This window comes from Coturnix japonica, chromosome 13, assembly GCF_054131305.1.
Source record: "Coturnix japonica strain WE chromosome 13, WE-NBRP24, whole genome shotgun sequence".
Classification (NCBI taxonomy): Eukaryota; Metazoa; Chordata; class Aves; order Galliformes; family Phasianidae; genus Coturnix; species Coturnix japonica.
The window spans coordinates 9,898,528-9,920,446 of NC_140675.1; the positions used below are offsets into that span (position 1 = coordinate 9,898,528).

The following is a 21,919-nucleotide window of genomic DNA, read 5'->3' on the forward strand; positions in this document are numbered from 1 at the left end:
CTGTGCCTGGTCACCTCACTGAGCTTTAAGAAGAGTTCAGTAACATTTACAGGAAGAAAAGGCACTCTGCAGGGCAGAGAACGAAGCCTTCAATGTGATGCATCCAAAAATAGACACGTCACTGTGAATATCAATAACCGAACCAAAATGTGACTGAGCAAACTTGGAAACTCTTTTTTGGAATAGAAACGCAGAGGAAGTAACTACCCACAATTTCAGCCTTTCATCTTTGCTTTAAGGCTGCACTTTATTTATAACTTAACAATTGACCGTACGAACAGTGCCCAATAAATTATGTATAGCACTGCACCCTTCTTCAAAACGTTCCACACGTCACTTCCACAACACTCAGCATTTTAATAAGAACTCACAAGCTCAAACTTTCAGTTGAAGGTGTAATGAGCCCAAAGTCTGTTGGCAGCAACTGCAGTTTTGCATGAATATTTTGCTGCCTCTGGCATCACAAATACAATGTCATTCAGCAAAGGATTCACAAGATGGAGCCTTAGATATCTGGAGAGATTTCTGAAGGATGTCAACAAACACAACCACACAAATGCATGAGTTATCCAAAGTCATGGTGACGCTGATCTGTATTTCTAAAGCAAAACGAAGGGCACACCTTTGGTAAAGAAATACGGGGGACCACCAATATCATGACTGTCACTGGAAACACAGTCCTGTTTCTTTCTACTTGTGAACTATTGTTCTTAACTTATATGGTTAGGCCAAGATCTCTCACGGTGATTAATGAGTCGGGGTGTTTCTGCTTTCGGATGCCCAGTTTGACATTCATTAAACAGACTCAGATCTCAGATGATACGGATCAGGAGGCAGCCTCAAAGTTTCCCAGCCTACAAGTCTGGCAGCCAAAAACTGGGACATTTAGAATAGCACCAAAGAAAATCAGCCCTCTGGAAATTATTGTCATCAAATGTAGCAAACACTTACAATCCCTGCATGAAATCTGGCTTTTCGTTTAATTCCAACTAAGTGTAAAAATCCATTTTGAGGATTTTCTTATTGCTTTTATTCACAGTTGCCGAAATAAACATGTCACAAGGATCAACATGCCAAAATGCTTTGGAAATTCAAAAACGTTTGTTCCTGACTCAAGCCAAAATGTGAAATTGCAGTAAGTGGATATATCTTCTCTCCTGCCATCCGCCCATGTTCCACACTCGGATTCAGCCATGTATCCTGGGTCTGAACTACATTGAGAAAACAAGTGCAGCTTTACATACTGAAGGAGCTAAGAAGTGGCACTCACCAGAGGCACAAGTAATCCATGCAGGGCCAAAATACAGGTGGTTGCTTTCTTCTTGCATCTTGTGCCTGCTTATGCTTTTAAGCCATTCAGAATCACACACTGGCCATTACAGTTAAAGAAAGGCCCTTACAAACACAGTGCTGCAGCCACCCCACAAAAGCAAAGGCATTCTCCTGCAGTTCTGCACAAGCAGGTAGTTGCCTTTCTTGGCTTGGAAGGTATTGTTAAATAATGAGGCACAGACACACACATACTCGTTCCTAAATTACAGCATAAAGCCAGAAAATCACTAGTTAAGTTTTCACCCAATGTTGAACTACCGTGATTTCATCTTCTCTGTCTGAGCTGCACCACCAAGAACACAGCAGCCTCTGTCTCCTGCCTCCACACCAGCACTAAACTGTTGACACCAACTGTGCTAGCAATGCTGTGTGCTGAACTGATGGAAAGGGTTTGATTTTTTGCCAGGGTTTTTATTATTGTGCTCTAAACGAGAATTGCTCGCAGGGATTTCCTTATTTTGTTCAAATGGAAATGTTATCGCTTGCCACGTTTCCAGGTGACTTGTGGAGGTAATGGAAGAAGAAAACAGGACTCCAGCTCTGAGATTTCAGCAGCTGTTCCATGAGGCTGCAAACACAGGAGATGCATCAGTGTCTCCTGGGCTCAGCATCAGCATTCAGAGGGCTCCTTCTCGCCCTCTCGAGAGTAAACACTTTTGATAGGCTCTGTAATCTTTCCACAACTGCCCTGTCTGCTCCCAGATCTGCAGCTGGTTGATTGTGACACTTGGAGCCAACCAGAAGGCATCAAGGACAACTTCTGGCTCGGAACTGTAGCTGTAGGTGGGATTGCATGTACATGAATATTCCCATCTGGATCCAAAGGGAGACTCTAGTGTGATAGGACTGATGTATTCCAGGGAGATTTCTGCATGTTTAATTCTTTGTAACTTTCCGATAGTATCATTCAAAAAAATTAAGATTAAAATTAAAATGAAAGCATCTGAGCAGCACAGAACACACAGAACAGTTAACTAGTCCAACAAAGTGAAAGCAAGGAATGTGTTTAGACATGAAATCTCTATCTATGCAATCAAAAAATACCATCTGTCTTCTTAGGGAATATAAAAATGTACGAAAGTTTTTCAGAAAGGTCAAAGATATCAAAGAGCTGCAGCAAGTTTTAACACATGAAGCTTCTTCCGTGAGTGTAAGGGAGAACTGCAAACAACTGTGGTCAGGGCTGCAACCTTAAGGTCTGATCCTTTGCTGCCTGTCATTTGTGTGACTCTGTGACACCTGCACAGGCTGAGCCAGCTCCTGCTTCATGCAGAGAAGGAAAACTCCACTTGAAACAACCAGACTGCAGCTGTTTATACCAGTAAAGAATCTATCACACTGATTGCAAAATAAATGTGATGAAACACTTTGCTGATTTAATTCAGTAGCATTTTATATACCCCGCTTGCCAAGACGTAAATGACTGTGCTAAGAGGAAGCTAGCACAGAGGGCAGGCCCGAGAGCTTCTCTTTCTCGTGAGAAAAAGTGAATGATAAAAATAAATCAGCTCATCTGGTTTTGCACGGAGGCTGCTTGGAGTCAGTGTGGAATATGAGATAGGCAGGGGAAAAAAAAGTGCAGTGCAGGTAATAAAGTACAGGCAATGGGCAACCAAGAACAAGCTTGTTAAAACAAAGCGAGAGAACAAGGATTCCAAGCACTTTCAGAACCAGACCATGGCAATGGCCAAAATAGGGAAACTATGTAAGACAATTTATCAGTTTCACAATCAGATTTCTTTCCAGCCCTTGCTGTGCTGAATGCATTACAGGAAAGGAAAAACGGAATAGACAAAACGTATATGTGCTAGGGAAAAATGGAAAATCCTCCTTACCCCGGAGCTCAATCAGAACAATTTCACTGCGCAGGCAAACTCAGAAAGCCTTCAGTGCGTGTGCAACACGGAGATTCTCCTTCCTTTGCTATCTCTCTAACAAAGAAAGCCCTGTCTTCCTGAGGATAGGCTTATAAGACATGTAGCTGCTCTGGCATAATTCAACAATGACACGCAACTTTTTCTTGGAGTAAGACTGCTTCAGCATGAAGACTCCAGTGTTTTAAATCTTTCCAACTTGGAAACCTCGTAAGTTTAGTAAACACGGCTGATAATAACTCCACCTTTCATTAGCTGTAACTCGTATCTGGGTACTATTTTAAGATTTATAAAGTTCTGGAGGTTTTTCTCTTCTCTTGCATGTCTTTCGAGCAATTGTTCTAACAACAGCTCCTCCTGAAAGGATGAAGAGCCCAGAACTTAAAGCAGACAACTTGCTTCAATTAACACCTGTGTAATGAAGGAATAATTGCAGTGCTTTACCATCGGATGAAATGGGAGGCTTCACGCTATTGTGCACGTAAAGTATAAACCTTTGATCCACAGTTTGTTCCTACAAATGCTGCATGTCACTGCTGATGTACAATACTGCACTGAGAAACAATTACTATTATTGAATGACTGTTGAGAATAAAAGCAGCACTATGCACACGTAAAGGAAAAGGTTCCTTTCTAGAAGCATTTGAAATTAATGGACCAGAGCCCACACCTGCATGGTGTCACAGACACATACCTAAGGCAGAGCCTGTACTGAAGTGTTCATAAAAGTATTACATAGCTGCCCTCATTAACTATTTTCCTGTTAGGAGAGCAATAAGTTAATTATAGAAATAAACAAGGCTATTAGCAATTGAGAACATTTAATGACCTCATTATAATGACCAATATTTAACTATTATTACAATTCAGCCATACATTAATTTTACCATAATGACCATATAAGTCTTTGAAATTGGACATGAGAACACATTTTAAACTGCAGGTTAAAACAAGAGTCCGTGTCTAATTCCAACACATTTATTAAGTCACAAATCCACATAACTCACAGGCCTGTGAAACAGAAAGAAATAAAACACCATTGCCATCTATTTCTGTGAAGCATTTCCATTTTTAATGATCTATGAAGTCCTTTTATGGGTTCATTAATTATTACAGTCAACGACCAGAATGAAACTTTTAAAGTAAAGCATCAATTTATTTTACGGACTCTTTATACGTCTACAAGTCAGTGGTTCACATCACCTTCAACCTGTTAAAAACAGCTTTCAAAGGGAAAGAGCTTCTGCAAGGATCTTCACCTGGAAAACCATCTGCTGTGGTCAAGGGCACTGAGAAGTGATCCCTTAAGAGAGGCCAATGCTTGTGGCTGGTGGGTAACAAGGTACAGGCGCACAGCCCATGGCTCACACCCCATCTGCTGCTCCTGCCCACTCCTCAGAAGCACCACTTCATGGCAGCCATGCTACAAGGATGAGCCCTACACCTTCCTGCACGTCCCAATGCCAGAGGCACTGTAAGACAGCATGGCATACTCTGTTCAGTTTTGGGATCCCTCATACAGGAGGACATTGGCAGACTGGAGTGGGCACTGAAATGACCCAGGGCCTGGGTCTTAGGCCCTGGGTCAGGGTCAGGGCCTAAAGCACACAGCTGAAGGCAGAGTGGGAATACTGCCCTTCTTCTCTTAAAGACAATCAGGGCAAACCTTAGTGTTGCTTACAGCTGTTAATGGGATGGTGTGGAAGAGGTAGAGCCAGACTCATTAGAGGTGCAAAGTAGGAGGGTGTAATAAAACAAATGGGAACAGGACAAATTCCCACCTGATATAAAGAAGAAATATTTTGCTCTAGAGGTCATCAAACACTAGAAGAGGGGCCCAAAGGAGGGCAGAAGCTCAAAGTCAGACTGAGCAAGGCCCTAGAGTAGAGCCAGCAGCCCTGATGGAGCCTGGCTGGAGCAGCAGGTGGGATGGGGGACCTCCATTAGTCCCCTCCACAGACAGGAGCCTGGGGCCTGGCAGCGAGCTTCCCTCGCTGGGAGAGATGAGGTGGGACAGGGCTGAGCCGCAGACACGGCGGAGGCAGGGGAGCGTGAGTCAGGAGGCCAGCTGGAGGAGATCCCGAGCATAATGCACGGAAAGTATGCGCTGTGTGTACAGACGGGGGAAGATCTGCCCGCTTCTGCATAAATAACTGCAACGAGACTATAGCCCAGCTTCACATTGCTGCGAGCACCACGCAGCAATAGTCTGGGTGCCTATCAGCACATCTTCATTTATAAATGAAGTACCAGAGTGTTTTCTTGCAGGAAAGAATCAGTTTGATGAAACTGAATATTCCTGTGGAAAATGGCTGATGTCATTTCCCGATTCAAATGTTTTTTAAAGAGTTGAAGCCGTCTAATGCTCTACTGTGATAGCTTCTGAGAATCTGCTTTTTGCTGTGATGTTATTCAGAAATGAAGTTGCCTAGTAAAAGGTTGCAATCAAAACAAGACACTGTAAAATGATATCTCAATTGACCTTAATCCTATCTGGTTTGTTTTCTGTAGCCTCGAGATTTTAATCTTGGCAGTAAGGTTCAAAATGGGGGAAAGAAATGAAATGCCAAGAGAAAAACAAACAAGAAAAGAAAAAAATCTGAGGAACTTGGGTCACATACAGTTTCTACTCGGTTATGATGTACAAACATATATATACATATATAAACACACACGCCGGACTGCACAAGCTTCCTTCTGTTTTATTAGGGGAAGGATAAGGGATTAGAAGCTCTTTCCTCAGCCAGTGGGTACAGAACTCCATCATGAAGGTAGAGGCATTTATTGAGTTTATACACCACAAGAATACTGCATTGCTGCAAGTGTCAAATATTGAAGCTTTTACTTTGAGAAACCTCCAAATACGTTATGATGAGGAGTAGAGAAGGGCACTGTAACAAAGTCAGAGCTGTTTTCTGCACACATTGGCATTCCAGAAGTGACCTGGGGAAATGCTTATCGCTATGAAAAATCACGTACATGAGAAAAGTGGGACAGATTCATCTCTAGAGCAATCGAAACAAGGTCGGCGTGTTTGAGCAAACTGAGGAGGATGGCTTTGTAAGTCACAGATGAGTGTACACAATTTACATGTGCGCACCGTGCTATTAATTATTTGTTCCTTCCTCAAACATTCTAGAGAAGAAACAGTAGGTATCATGCTGTAAAAATAAACATTTTCACTTAATTGCTTCTGGTGGGACAGAAAAACAGCATGACAAGAATAATTATCACCCCACAAGAAACCTGTTAGCAGTAATGCAATGAATTCCATCAGTGATAAAGGGTGACCATAACAAAGTTCCCATATTTGAGTAATTTATTCCTTCTGGTGTTTCAAATCTCTTCACTCTTTAATTTCAAGCTCCCTCTTCTGGACTATCCCAATTAAACCCAAGAGTGCCTATGCACTATCCCTCATCCTCACCTGAATACTGATAATGTAGCTAAGGTAGTCCTTGCAAATGGCACTGATATGGATCACTGATCTCAAGGGTTACTGCAGCTCTGCAGCTGAAGTTCTTCAGAAATAAATTAGAAAATATTGAGATTTAAACAACTCCCAGAGGCTTGCAGTACAAAATGCACTACTATCTTATCTCTGGGAGCAGAAGCTCAACTTAGGGACATGGCAACATACATCCAAATAATGGGTTATGTGACATTACCTTAAGTAGTGAATTGTGATAAATTACATTGCATGTGTATGTAAGTAAATGCAAAAACCCCCAACCATGCTATGCGTATTGCCTCTTGTTCGCATTCTGCAAGTAAGAGAAATACCTCCCCCCATAACAGTAATGGTGCTTTCTGTTTTACCTTTGAAATTGAGATGGGGAGGACATGCTTTAATGAGAAACAAATGTTATATATTTACGTTTCCTTGCAGCTCTGTGTGTAACAAACCATTCCCAAAGACTTATTCTACCAATTAATTTGCCAATTTAACCATACACAGCATGCCCACTAACAGCTACCTGCACTTGCAGGAACTTGGTAATGAACCTGATACTCATTGATTTAAATTACTTTATTTTTCTGCATTCTGTGCAAGATTCACCCCTAAGAATTCTCTATAAATATTGGAAAATTAAATTGTGTTCTTGTATTATTGTTCCCAAATCACACACTTACTGCTCCTACGCACTATTTTTATATGCATGGCTTCTGCATGTATAGGAAAGGATCGAGTGCCACCAGACAGTACCTGTGCCTGGCAACTCTGGCAGCACAAAGATACATAAGGGACAATTATTTTTGTTTATTGTTAAAAAACTTGACAAATGTTCCCTTTCTGTGACTAGCTGCCCTCGCCATTTAGGATACTGCAAGAATTAGCGGTCAGGTGCTAAACAGAAATGCAGTCAGAGCAGGTTTTTAATCAGCTTGGCGTAAAACAGTTTTGCCTATCAGGAGATTCCTTGGGCACCTCGTGCAAGGTGTGCATCTGTGCACCGGTAGAGCAAGGATGCAATCTGCAACCAAAGGTAAGGGCTGCAGAGCTCCATCCCCTGCCACTCTGCTGTGTGCCTCCTGCAAGCCAGGGAAGCGCATGCTGCAACTGATCACGCAGAGTCTGACATGCGTCTGCTCTGGCTGACAAGCACATAACATACGGCCACAGCCATCTCCCACATCTCACTTAATTAATTTCCATCCACGCCACGTTCTCCCACACCTGGGGATATCGAGCAGCTGCATATAATAAAAACACTGAACTTGTGTTAGCGGATAGGATTCAATTTAGTATATAATTGGATCAGCAAATGAAATCATTATAAAAAAGCTGATAAAGGTTATCTAGCTCGAGTTGGAGTTCTTTTCTATAAGCTTACAGATCTGGTGTTAAATAGCTGATGAATAAAACTCGTAGCTGACACAAAACCACATGTCCACAAGCACTTGATTTTGTATTTGCATATCTATAATAGCTTACAGACATGTGCAAACTCAAACACCCACACGTTTTCCTTATGTTTTCCCTGAGTTTATCATTACTCCCCTTCATCTCTGATTCACAGCTTTTCTGAGATAGAATCTTTACAATAAAATGAACCAGAGATAAAATTTCCCTAGACAATAAATAATCCTTTTGTGAGAGCATTTTAGTCAGCTACATCAATTAAAGCAGCTTCATTTTTTACAGCGTCACTAATTCAGAGAACAAGAAAGTAGAGGTCGATTAGATCAGAAGATACACAGGTTGGTTCTTTTGTGATCTCTATGTGCCGGCACCTGAACCAAAGGAGCTTTTCAAGCACGAGAAGCTGCTTAAATCTACTGACTGTAAAAATACAGACCTAAGGGCGCACTTTCTTCATCGTACATAAATAGGTTCAGACACAGTCGCATTACTTTGTTCCATCTTACTCAGTAATTTTCCTTCAGACTCTTCACTAAACACTTAAATGTACATCAAAGTAATCCCGAAGACACCCAGCCCCACTGCTGGTAGGAACATGTGCTACTTCCAGCCTTGCCACGTTTATCAGTTCACTGCCTTAAAAACCCAACCCACAAACACCTTGTTTTTGTTACTATTGCCAGGATGCCTTCCTCCATATCTGCATCCTATTTTTGAGATGCCAGTGCTTGAAAGGGAACATGATGAACTCACGGGGCAGGCTGGTGGATCAGCATCAGCACGGATGGCTTGGTTGCTGCCAGCCCAGCTCCCAGCAGTGTGTGGTGCTCACACCTTTCTGCTGCATTCTGCCAGCTCCAGGTCTGCCTTCACACCGCTAGCATCTCTGCTCAGTAAGAAGAACTGTATTTTATGGCATTAAATAAAGTAAGACAAACTCAGCCTGAAACAAACTGCAAAACCTTGCGAAGGTACATCATCAACTCGTGTTGTTTCCTCACAACTAAATAACCCTCCACTCACTTTCTGTTTGATTTGGCCTCTGGTATGACAGAAAGGAATCTTTTTGCCCATTTACACAACTCTATGAATCAAATGCTGACAATGGTAAGCTGCTCCTCACTCTGACTTCGAGGCATGCACCGCAGAGAAGCAGCCAAGTGCTGTGCTTGCTCCATCAGGCCTCACAATAAACCAGCGCTGATATGGCCTGTAGCACACAAATCCCTCTGAACGTTAACTTTGGGGAGAACAAATGCTTCACAGTTCCATCACTTGGAGACTTGATATACGGCTGAGCTGAATTATCTCAACACAAACGCATCTTTGACATTTATTTCTGAACACAAAGCAAGGATGGAACAAAATCACTGTGTATAACTGGACGTGCTGCCACAAAATGCTCCAGCACAGGCATCTCAAAATACTCCTGTAAACTGAGAACTGATTGAGATTAGGCTTAAAAAACAGTCCAAAATAGATAGTCAAAAGATTTTGCTGTTTAAATATATTTTGAATGTAGGGCAAGCTGACTCTACTTGTGTTGATATGAAATTCCAGAATACAATAAAGAAATTTCAGAAACATCTATCCTAAAGCCCACTTAAAATAAATCCAATTAAAGGGAATAAATAGGACAAGAGAACAACTAATTCCTTGTATTTGGTTCTCTTCAGGGAATATTCATATAAATCCACGGTCTGACATTTATGCTGTTTCATGTGACAGGGATCAGAATTCTCCATAGTACAACATCTAAAAGCATTTACCCCTACAGCCTGATCGTGCACCTTTGTGGTGAATAACAGAAAGCTCTCCACATTCACAACAGATTTTCTATAGACTTGCAAAGGGTCTCACCCTGCCAGCTCTCACCCATGTGAACAATCACCTCTCAGACATGAAATAAAGGGAATAATTTCATGAAAAATGGTTTGTAGAATCAGGGTTTTAGAGTGAGAACATTCTGGGACAAAGAACATCTCTTTTTATCTGCACTTCTGAAGAGGCCTGTAATCACAAGTATTATATATGTGCTTTGTAATGCAATAATAATGACAAGGAGAATTTTGAGCTCGGTGCCCAAATTAAATGACTGTCCTGGGTCCTGCAGGAATCTTGCAGCAGCTCTGTGTTAAAGACAGGGCTTCCTGACCTGGGGACACAACTTGTGTGCTTCCCTCATGTGCTCCCAGGGCACAGGATGGCAGGCAGACTGATTCAGAGCCCACTTTGTATCTCATCCTTAGGGGAAAGAAATTTGCAGGGACTCCACCCTTGGCCAAATGGCTTCAGACCCTAATTAGACTCAGTGCTCACGGCTGTTTATACACCATAGCCAGCTGGAGGCAGAAAAGGGCAATGTTTGTGTGAGTTTATGTCTGACCAGCTATGGAGATGCACAAAGCATTGCTTCAGGCTTTCGGACACTTCAGCTTGGATACAGACCGAGATGTTATCACTCCAAATCAAGTGCAATTTAAAAAGACAACTGTAATAAGAACACTGCGGACAAATTTCACGTTGGTGAGGGTCAAAAGAGTGGAGAGGAGGAAGGCAGTGAAAAGTGTTTCGTAAACAGAGGAGGTAAAGGTGACAGGAGATAACAAGGTCAAACCAGGTGGTCTAAAGGTCCCCGCTCACCCTCAGCTCAGGGAAAGATACAGAAAAGCAAACACTTGGGCTCAGGAAGAGTTGCTCATCCAAAGAAAATCTTGGGGGAAAAAAGAGCCATGTCTATCTTTGGCTATCAGTGTAACGCATACACCATGCTGGTAGGTAAATGTGTGATGCACAAACATATCCTGCTACTACGGGCCACTTCTCCCTCCACTTTAAACATCAACATACTCTCACATTCCAGAGATTCTCTTCAAAAATATACACTTTCAGCCACAGCACGCTTGACAGTTATATCAGAGGTAATAAGAAAAATCTTAAATGAATAAACAGATCTGAAAAAGAACCTACTGATGTGCCATGGGATTTGAAACATTAAGTTGACTTTAAAAAATAGACTAATACATGCAAAGGTCACTAAAATATTTATATTAATGATGGAGCCGAACACTAAGCAGATATTGACTTCTGTTAAGGTGAACCTCAAGGTTTATTGTCCTAAGAAGTAAACATTGACTGAGATAAATCCAAGGTCAATATTTACTACTAAGGACAATAAATCTTGATGGTCTATGAAACATAAATAAATATGTATGTATGTATACATTCAGTGACATGGGTCTATCTAGAGATATTCACACAGATTATTTGAAAAAAATGATCCTCAACATCCTTTCTTAATGTATATTTTCTTATTTATGCTAAAAGGAACAAATGCCCAATTATGAACTAGTGGCAGATAGCACTATTTGCATATGTTAACACTGATGATATCTAAGGGTGGCATTACTGCTTCACCAAGTGACTCTCTTTGCCGAGTGAGCTGGGTGAAATGTTTCCAAGGCATCAAGGGAAGCCAGGACCCTTACATCTGTAAGTGCAAACTTGCTGCCCTGTTTCCATTATTCCTTGAGAACTGATGCTTCTAATTTAGTAGGTGCCTACAGCAAACTCACTTGAGCAACTGTCGAGCTCTAGACTTAGCAGTAAGAAAGAATTTAGGTACTGGTTATGAGGGAGTGCTTCTGAATTCAGCGTAGCTTTATCTAAGGTCAAGGTTCTTCCCAAGCAAGACAAGCACAGGAAGGTAACACATGGATATTCCGCAAGTGTTTTAACAAGAGGCACTTCTACAGTAGTTGTGGTCAATCCTGTGCATGCTCAGAACAAAGGCTTATCAATCAAACTGAACAAAATAAATAAATAAAAGCACTGGATGACTTTCAGAGTTATAGGCTTTTTCCTTGAACTAGAAAAGCAAATAAATTTAACAGGAGTGCTGACAAAAGTAGACCTTCTTCCTCCGACCAGTATACAAGATCTAAGCCAAAAGGAAACAGATGACTTTGTGTGTTTGTAGGAAGTGATTAGAGAAGATAGAACTTAATTTATTAAGACGGGAGATGGTGATTCTTTTGTTGACTTTTCAGGTCAAGTGTTAAAACCTTCTGCAAATAAAGCAGCAGATATGCTGCAACAAAGCCTTAATGGTTCAGGAGACCCGGCTTTTTTGATGCCATACGTTTTTCTTGTTCTTTGAACAATTGTTTTGGAAAGCAAAGTGAGAGAAACCTGCAGCCCTTACCTATGCCTCCCAGTGGCCTCCACTCTGTAAACTGCACTGTCTTGGGCAGTTTGGGGCTGTGTTAGAATAACCCATGCTTACAGTCCCAATGTAGGACATGCTCTAAGGTGAAGAGGGACAGCATCCACATGATTTCTGCTTTATTCTTATCCAAGGCAGCCGGCGGATAACAGAACAGAGGGGGTAAAAATAAAAAGAAGAAGAGGCAGAACAAAGTGCTTTAAAAAATCTTAATTCATCTGCTGGCCCAACAAGTCTAAGAGAAAAATGTAGTGCTGCACATACACTGCTGCCCACTGAATCTGCAGGAAGGAAGAACAATTAAAACTGCTGGGCAGGAAAAGGCCTGTTAGCACTGCTACCTTTAACTTAATCTTTAATCTCCTTCTATGCCTCCAACTTGTCACCGCAAACATTAATCACTTTCCAGGTCTTATAGCTGTCTGAGGCTCATTTATATTATTTGTTTTAATGGTCTCTCTTATGTCACTGGTTTTCTGTGGCATACAGTTCTGCCCTTACATCCTGTTTATTGTTTTGTTCTACCAAGTGAGGTGGTTTATTTTCATGCAGGGTCTCCTAAGGCTGCAGTATAACCACAGGTTTCAGTGACGGTATCACAACTGACCCGGAGAAAGTGTACTTCAGTCCATGAAATATAATTGCTCCAAACATTTTAGAAGCCTCTGAAGTCTCATTAATACGAACACTTCATATTTCATTACATTTTATTAATGTTCTTAGTAATTCAGGGCATGTCAGAAAGCTTGAACTCTTTAAGAGGATTTATTTCTTAGCCTGCAAAGAAAAGAAGAGTGATTTTCAACTATACAAAGAATGGAACACGGAAGGAAGGTAACGAACTGACGAGCAAGGAGACAGAATGTCATTCTAGTTTGTGTTCCAGATCCAGAGGCGAAGAGTTCTCTCAACAGACAGAACCACTGGATCAAACTTATAGCCAGTACTTTCTAAATTAGAAGCCAAAAATTCATGTTTGTGTTTCCAGAAGGACTTACTTAATTTTGGGACAGTCCTTTCCAGGAAAATACAGTGCTAAAAAATAGAGTTAATTAATAAGCACAACTTCAAAATGCAAAAGGACTGCTGTCTCCCAAGAGAGGAAGCTGTGTCCAGAAAATGTCTACCAATGACTGTTCTAACAGTAACACAGATCTTGTTTCTTGCAAGCTATTTACCCCATGAGGATGCTCACAAAGAGACTATAAGTGAATGGTGATAACAACTACATTACTCAGAATATTTGCAGTTAATGTCACTTTCACTTTGAAATAAAGCCAAAAACGTTCCCTTAGAATTGAAGTTCTTTTGGCTATTGTGAAGAGTCCCTTATGGATCCTCAATGCAACACAATACATATTTCATACAATGAGCTCCAGAGGCAATTATGTCACAGTGTACAAAATGATGAGGACAATAACAAGGAAGGTTCTATTTAACTTTAAGAGAGGTACTGACCCAGTAACCTGCTTGGAGAACAACAAGAAGCAGAAACTTCCCTAGGTTTCTATTAATCCCTTCTATTAATCTAATTAGAAATAGATATTTCCAAAAGCAATGTCTACTTCACTAGCATTCTGAGAGCAGTAGCCTCGTGTCCTACTAAATCTGTCAGACATCCCCACAGACTGAAATTCTGCTTCCAAAGGCTGAGGAAGGTGCACCTTAACTGACTTGACGCCAGGAATATATTGTGATCATCTGACCTGTTGTGAACCAACTCAGAAAAGACTGAACTGAAACACACTTTGTTCATCACCTCTGACGGTTACAGATGGATGTCATCCCAAGGTAACCGGTGCAGCTATAGATTGTCCATTAGTCTAACCTCAATAATGCAAGGCTTAAAAAAAACATTTGAAGAAAGGCATAATGAAAGTTACAGAAGTAATTGGAAAATGAGACACAGAGCAATATCTGCTCAATCCCTTTATTTGACAACTGATATTCCAAACAAAATAAATCAATCAGCTCTTCAAGGAAGCACATTCAGCGTTATGAGGCAAACTGCTGGTTAAGATGGCAAAGTTGATTGGGAAGAAAAACTCCATACTGTAAAGAGCAATAATTCAAGGTAGACCAGCAACAGCTGATATTGGAAGAACAAGATCAGAGGTAATTTTAGCAAGAATATTTTAAGGCCTGGCCTTAAGGACTGAAGATCTTGCCTTCAGAGGGTATCATAGAAAAAAGATGGACGCCTTTGATGACTGAAGTAATGAAGCTGGAAGGAAAAGCAATAATCCAACATGAAACGCCACGCACGTTAAAGAATAAGTTCTGCTTTAATCTGAGTTTATTAAATGGTGGCTAACTGTAAATTACCCTTTTACCCTTGGCTGGAAAAAGAAAGCAGAAGCACCCTGTGTCAGTACAAAGCAGGCCGCTTCCAAGGGAGCAAGGGAAATGTTAATGCCCCTGATATGAAGCACTTCCGTATAGGATCTCCCTTCAATCCTGTGCACGATTGTAGTCTGCTGTGTGCAAAAGAAACAAAGGAAGAAGATTCATCTGATTCAAAGAAATGTTGGAAAAGGTATTCTGGGATGACAACAGAGAGCCCACCTTTTATAAAAGACGATAAAGAGAGTTTGAAGTATTTACAGCAGTGAAGTTAGAAGAAAAGATGTCAATGCAGTTTATAAATATATAAAGATGAGAGGTACGGGCAAGGGTGAACACCAGAGCTGAAAAAGTTATTTTAACTAATGGACAACAAGGGCATGAAGAATCAACACATATAAACATTTAGTCTGGAAACGAGACACTGTCTTGCCATGGGAACAGTAGTGTTATGGAGCAGCTTTCCAACCACTGTAGCCCAATAAACTGGGGAAAATATAAAAACATCTTAATTTATGCTGTCCAAGAGATAATATGACTTGGGGTCCTACACTATCTGATGACTGTACTCAGTGATCCCAGAGAACCCGCTCATACTGTCCTCCCAAGGACAAGAAGAAAGATGTTTCCTATCAGGGCAAGGAAGAGTGAAACAAGTGCAGGATCACTGTCAGAGAGGACACACTGATTTCTGACAGCCTACTCTTGTAACTGAGACAAAAAAGCTGGAAACCTCATCAGATTTGTTCCTCTCAACTTTTAAAAGATGAGAGGCAGTGCCAAACACTCAAAACAATAACGTCTTGCCTTTATAAACAACCTTTAGTATCACTGGATATAAAACAGAGACTTGGACATCTGCTGAGCATGCCTATTGGATTGGCATCAGTGCTCTCCCCTGGCTTGCACGGAAGGTCACAGGGTCAGGAATGAGACATGTTGTTCTTCAAAAACAATCTTCCATTTTGCCACTGGTAGCTTTCAGAATCCACCTCCTATATGTCTGATGCCTGTTTCATTTTGCCTGCTTTAAAAATTCCCCTAGCATCCTCCAGCATCTGCAAATGAAAGCTGGCAAATCCGTCTGGCTGTGTGCATTGTGTGTAATTGCTGAGCATCAGACATGGGTGAACTTGGGTCTCTTGGCAAAGCCCTGGGTAATGCTGTATGTCCTGGTACAGACTGGGAACAGACTGTCTAGGACAACTGTACAGATTTCTTTATTACAGAGGTAGCTCAGTTCTGCTTTCTCACTGTTACACCAAAAACTCTTCTTCAGTCTTCAGTCTATCTGCTAATAAATGTTATTTTTCAACTGCACTACCCTTCTCCATATTTTGCACATTCTCAGTAGAGACTCAGACAGCATTTGTCCAGGCAGACATTATATATGGGCGGAGAATGACAGTAACTGAGTAAGCCAGTCCTGGTGGCACAGCAAGAAGAAAGGTGTAAGCCTCAAGCATTGCTATCATTCCCGTATCTTCTGAGTTTTCCTCCACTTTGCCAGGAGACAATACCTGGCACAGCCCAGCATCACGCAGAACACACCACACCTCACACCACAAGGCATTCCTCCAGCTTCAGCTTGTGGGATGATTAAACCAAAATAGGCTTGTGAGTTAATAGAGGGACTTGTAAAGGCATTGGGGGATCCAACCAGGTCAGGATGGAAGGCAGAACTTGGGGACTGTAATGAGCAAAGTGAGATTGTTAACACCCAGCTGATAAATTAGAAGATAGGCAAAGGAAATCTCTGAGCTCTCTCTGTCTCTTCCACCGGCCTGAAGACAGGACAGAAATATGGGCATGTATAGGGGAGTGTGAGCTATTTTAACCAAAACATTTCATCCATCCCTAAATATGGTCACAAGATTCTAGATACTTGGCTTAGTCTTAAACAGTAAGATTCTGAATTATCTCCAACTGTGTAGGCTGTAAAAGAAAATGCATAAACCAGCAATCCTGCAAACTCCCTAGAAACATGCTCACTGCCAGTTTTCTCTGTAGCTGTTATATTAATCAGTATTCAAAAATTAGAATGCCCTATCATTATATCTCTTTCAAACCTAATAAGCAACGCTTTGCAATTAACTTCAGCTTGCTTTCCTTAATATCATTACCTATCAATCTATTATCTAGAGCTTGGAGGTACACCAGGGGAAAGTGCCAAAGTTTGGCACTGCAGACAGAGCCTGCATTTTTTTCAATGAACAGCAAACAGCAGGACTGCAATGGCATCTTGGTTACTCTCTTCAGGTTTCCAACCCAAGTGGAAAAAATGTGGAAAGATCAGCTGTTCTCAAACATATTGCCAGAAAAACACATTCAAAGGATTCTGGCTGAATCAAAACTCAAATCATATTCCAGAATCTGGCCTTGAACCAAAACTCAAAGAGATCAGCCTAAATTTCATGCTTTGGTTTTCTGTCTTATCAGATATTCCTACACGAGCTCATCTTTAAATCTACATATATGTACACGTGTAGAAGTGTGAGCATACACACACCGAGAGTGACGCTGCTCTATAGTCTATGGTCTTCATTTATCTACTTGTACTTGTACAGAGCCTCACAGAAATACTCCTCATCTGCCATACGAAACTGTTATATATGTGCAATGAATGGTACAAGGCATTATCCATATACATTTGGAATAGCCAAGGTATTTATAAACAGCCTTGGTAATATCAGATTTTAATTGACAAACGTTGATAAAAAAGGAATTTATATTGCCTTCCTGGATTCAGGGGATGGAATTCTTTTTTTTTTTTTCCTAAAATTGAACAGCTGCCAGAAATAAATCAGAAATTACAAAGTGGAAGAGAGATGTGAGGCAGCGTGTCAAGGGCTGGAAGGGGAAGCAAAGTAGAAAATGACCAGAATGAAATCCAGGTGGATTTAATGGAGAAAGGCAGAGCAGCATTACCGTGAATACGATGGGAATGGAGAGAGAGACTCCAAGCTGACCAGAAATTATGATCTGTAATAGAAATCAGGAGCTAAAGGTACCTTTTGAGTTAAACTCTGAATGTTCATTAACCAGAATGGCAATATTCTACCAACCACCAAGCCTCCAAGTGCTACAGATGGATTTTGTTGCCGACACACATAGCAAACCTGGGTGTCTTCTCTCAAAACTCGTTTGCATGTTAGAAGAACAATTATTGTTATTAATAATAACAGTTAACAGTTATTAATTTGCTTTAAGCTATTGCTTATAATCATGCTCTGAGTTTTCATGTTTCTGTGGCTGCACAGCTGGGTGGCTCTATGGCCAAGAGGGCAAATCATAGAACAACAAAACTAAAAGATGCAAGCAAAAAAGAGGAAAAAAAATAGGAAAAAAAAATAGTATTTAGGAAAACGCATTGTTTTTAATGCTCTACACCAGGAAACCTGGTCTGCTGTTTTAGCTTTATACTCCTGCACATCCCATCAACAAAAACAATGAAAAGCAAAACTAGACTCCAGTAATAAGACATTGATTCAGTCAAGTCAATTGCATCCATTTCATGTGAGACTTCCAGTAACTGTGAAAGGTGGCCAAATTTAAACCGCTCACAGAATCTATAAAAACTAATTGACTTTCTGATGGAGTTCACCTTACAGAAGAGCTATCTGAGAGCACGGTTTAATTCTCTTCTACCAGTATTTTCTGCTGTTTTGCTTACAGTGCAGAGCTTCTTTATCTCGTGCCCCTCTGCAGTCAATTTAATATTGATTAACCCTCCTGCTCTAGTAGCTTGCACAGACATTCACCGAGCTCCGCAGGACTACAGGAGCTTGCCTACATAGAGCCACTTTCAGGATCAGCTACTGTGTGATTTTATTACTCAATCACAGTAACAAGGGATAGCAAAAAAGCTTAAATACAGCTAGTGGTTCCTCACCCTTCCCACCAGAAAGCCCAAAGCACAGCAGGCCAAGGGAATCTTTGAGGAGTCAGCTATTGCTGACACGAATACACTTCACACAGCTTTTTCCAGCAGTTGCTTCCCAGCTATCAGCTCACTGCCATCCATTTCTGCTGCTCTCTCGCACAGCTTTCTATCAAGCCACACATCAGATCCCACGGCCAAGATTCTCCTTTCTCCTGAGACTTAATGCAGTTATATATCATTATAAGCATTGATTCATATCTATGAGGATCTTCCACTTGTGCCTTCATCTTCCAGACGATCCATTAGCAGCAGTTAAGTGAGGACGAGATGATATGTTTTCATATGAGGGACTGTTCAACAGTGCTTAAAAGAACCTTGGCCACAGCAAAGAAAAAGTGCAGTAAGCAGCTGCAAGTGGAACGGGCAAGAATGCTGGGGTCTAATAAAGCAGAGACCAAATCCACACTCATGCCTACCCACAGCAACATCCCCAAGGCTCCTGCCCTGCCCGGTGTGCAGCACTCACACACCGTGATGGTGAACCCGGTGCCTCAGCACCCATCACTGTGCTTTCTTGCCCAAAGGGCTGCAATCCTTCCTCTTCACATTCCGCACATTTTCACATGTGTGAAGAGAAAAAGCAGCTGTGCCATATTTTTAGCTTAACCAGTTGAATTCGGAAGGAAAAGCAAAGCATTATTTTGCACTGTTGAGCATACTAATGACGCCTTTCCAACCTCATCACCATTCCCATCAAAACTAACATGTTCATTTACATTCTTCATACAGTGCCAACCACGTGCACAGCAGCACAACACCCTGTGTGAAGAGCTGCCTCATTACAAGAGGCAAAAACATAATGTGCTGATTCTGACCTCATGATGACATAGATAATGAATTACTCCAACGAATACAGATTATAAGAAAACTAAGCCATCGTCTTTTCACGTGCCTTAGAGATTACATAACTAGAAAGGATGCTAATTAATTTTACTTAGGGATGGTGCCAGTGACGCAAAGTTCATTTCAAAAGGCAACAGAATAGGCCTTAGGCAGGCAATTCTGCAGTACACTGCTGCCTAAATGATCCTCCTGTATTGCAAATATGCATGGTTTCCATTTGCAATGAGTGGTAGGAGAAACAGTACTATGTGCAATACTGCGTTCACAAAATATGCTCCTTCAGCTTTATCTGAAACCGAAGTGTTTCTTATCTAATTGAAAGCACAGATATGTCAACAAAAACATTAAGTAAATTCCATGCATCATTTCTAATTAGCAATGACAAGAAAGGGTCACGATTTCCATTTACCAATTTTCCATTCTAAATAACAGCCTGAATTTCATGAACTATCTTCTCTAGTCCCATTATCTAGAAGTTTCAGCAGTATTTTGCTAAGAAATAAAAGATGCACTGCCTGGATGTACGTGTGTTCTTCAGCTCTAGCAGAGGCCACCCAGTGGTCAGGTACAGCAGGAGAAACGCACTCTCTGGGTACCTACAGGTCTGCAAATCATCTCTGAACAGAAGACTGGAAGAGGGTTGCTGTGGCTTACTGCTTTGGCTTTGCCTTTCCTGCTGAGAGGCAGCAGTGGTGCAGCTGCCATCAGAGACCTGCTCTGCTTCACAGCAGCACACATGCTGCCAACGCTGTGAAAATGAGATTCGAAGCAGCACTTGCATCGTCTGGAGCTGCTTTTTCTCCCAGTCCTTCCTCTCTCACAATGCAGCATCTCCATAGGAAGATTTACATCCATAGAGCATTCTATGAAGCTTTAAAATAAATACACATTTTGACAACCTTAAGCTTAGGCAGCCTGAAAATACAGCTAAAGTGCTTGTAAGATGTACTGCAGGTATGCGATATATCATGCGGGGTTAGCTGAGATAAAGGTTTAAATAATAGCACACTTAAAAATACCGTAAGATGGGTGCAGATCCAAAATATATATTACTCACCTATAATCTCACTTCCAAGTGTTTAAATAATATGAAAAGTTGCTGAGCAACGTGCAGTAATTCCAGCACAAAAAGAGGCTGAGGTCAGCCTCGAGGCCACCGAGCATTTCTCGGTCACAAAATGCATTGCTACAAAGATCTTTAAAGCCAATGGCAGCACACAGTGCTGACCAACAGGTAGGAGAACTAAGACAAACAGCAGCAAGAAAATGTCCATGAGAGATAATGCCTTTCTTGTGTTCATTTATCTCTTCACACAGAACTCCGGCTTGCCAAAGCAGATTTCTGTTTACACACTGAAACATGGTGCTTCTTTCTTTTTCACACACAATAAAATTTCCAAGCAATTTGTATACTTACGGCACTCTAAATCTAAAACCCCTGGAGGGTTGGGGTTTGGAAGTGCATTTTTACCGCTTATATTTTCTTTGTTATTTAATACCTCTCCTTTCCGATAACCTTGAACACAGTGACCCCAGGTGGCAGATAGGACGGATGCTGTCAGACTGAACCAAACCACGTCCCACGAAGCTGAGGAGCCCCCACGCCCTAAACCAGGAGTGGGTCCTCCCTGTGGGACTGGGGAGGCTTCATTCCAAGCAGATCAATAAAAGTCCTAATGGGAAAGAGCAATGGGTCCTGCTATGGCTTTGGTTTTACAACCACCGTTCCCCATCCGTGCCAGGAGGTTTCTCTAACAGTGTGGCCCTGAGTTTTGTTTGAGCACTGGAAGGAGTCCAGCAGCACCAACCTCCACGTGGGCTAATTCACACTGCAGAGAAGCCAGGTAAATTACCCTGCCACAGCCAGGCAGGTTGCTCTGCCCAAACTTGATCGTTTTGGTAGTTCCAAACTACTAACTTGCCCTGTAGGCATGTATGAAGTTGCCTATAAAAATGAGATACAGATCTAGAGCCAACAAAAAACACTAAGTAGTCTCCAGCTCCTTTTTATTTTAATAGGACTTTGGCTTCTCAGTGCCTTTCTGCAAGCCTCAGCCATCCCACCTCACTGTTCCAACCGCCTCAGCAGCTCACTGGTTCTTCACATCATATTGCCTGGACAAAAATTCAGCTGCACGAAGCCTGTATTCTGTGACTTACAACAATATAATGTAAAACAGCACAAAGAAAAGCATGACCAATGATAACTAGTAAATTAACACCAGACAGGCAACTTACAGTAGCTCTTCCATCTTTACAGACCTGCTTTATTTCACAGGTAGAGAGGGTGAGTGAGCCATCTCCTCTGCTCTGGGGCAAGGCTCAGGCTGGAACAGCAGCCAGTGTATCTGCAGGGCTTTGCTCAGAGGCTCTGCTCCAGGAGAGAAAAGCGTGCGTGTGAGTTCATGTAAACAAATTAACGTAAGTGCAATGGGAGAGTTTCGAGCTGCTCATCAAACAGAGCTGCCCAACAATATTTATTGCACGGTAATTTA

At 41.6% G+C, this 21,919-nt stretch overlaps 1 protein-coding gene across 3 annotated transcripts in view; it reads right to left on the reverse strand.

The window, feature by feature from the left end:
- PRKAR1B (protein kinase cAMP-dependent type I regulatory subunit beta) overlaps positions 1-21,919 on the reverse strand; it is an 87,790-nt gene that overhangs the window by 40,660 nt on the left and 25,211 nt on the right. Inside the window, exon 1 of one of the 3 annotated variants that reach the window (XM_085513851.1) lies at positions 3,168-3,336. The exons of the other annotated variants lie outside the window; for them this stretch is intronic. The gene's annotated coding sequence lies outside the window, so the exon portion shown is untranslated. Of the gene's footprint in view, positions 1-3,167; positions 3,337-21,919 lie in introns of those variants that run through there. 3 annotated transcript variants of the gene reach the window in all.